Source organism: Egretta garzetta, unplaced genomic scaffold, assembly GCF_000687185.1.
Source record: "Egretta garzetta isolate BGI_Z169 unplaced genomic scaffold, ASM68718v1 scaffold297, whole genome shotgun sequence".
NCBI lineage: Eukaryota > Metazoa > Chordata > Aves > Pelecaniformes > Ardeidae > Egretta > Egretta garzetta.
In genome coordinates, this window is record NW_009260410.1 from 410,863 (window position 1) to 411,141 (window position 279).

The following is a 279-nucleotide window of genomic DNA, read 5'->3' on the forward strand; positions in this document are numbered from 1 at the left end:
CCCCGTTTTGGGAACACGCCGCCCGTCTCCCACGCGCCCCTTCCTGCACCCACAAGTTTTCGCTGGGCCATCAGCCGCGAGGGCACGGCTGGGAAGGGAAAGCGGTCACCGTGACCAAAGCCGGATGGCTCCAGAGACTCCGAAAGGGGCACGGCCACGGGTGCACGCTCTCCTACCGAATCCATCCCTCTGGATGGGAAGAAACGAGCGCCACGGGTGATGCTCGGCAGGACCACGGCGGAAGCCCTCCCCGCTCCCCCGACTGCCTCCAGGCTCTGG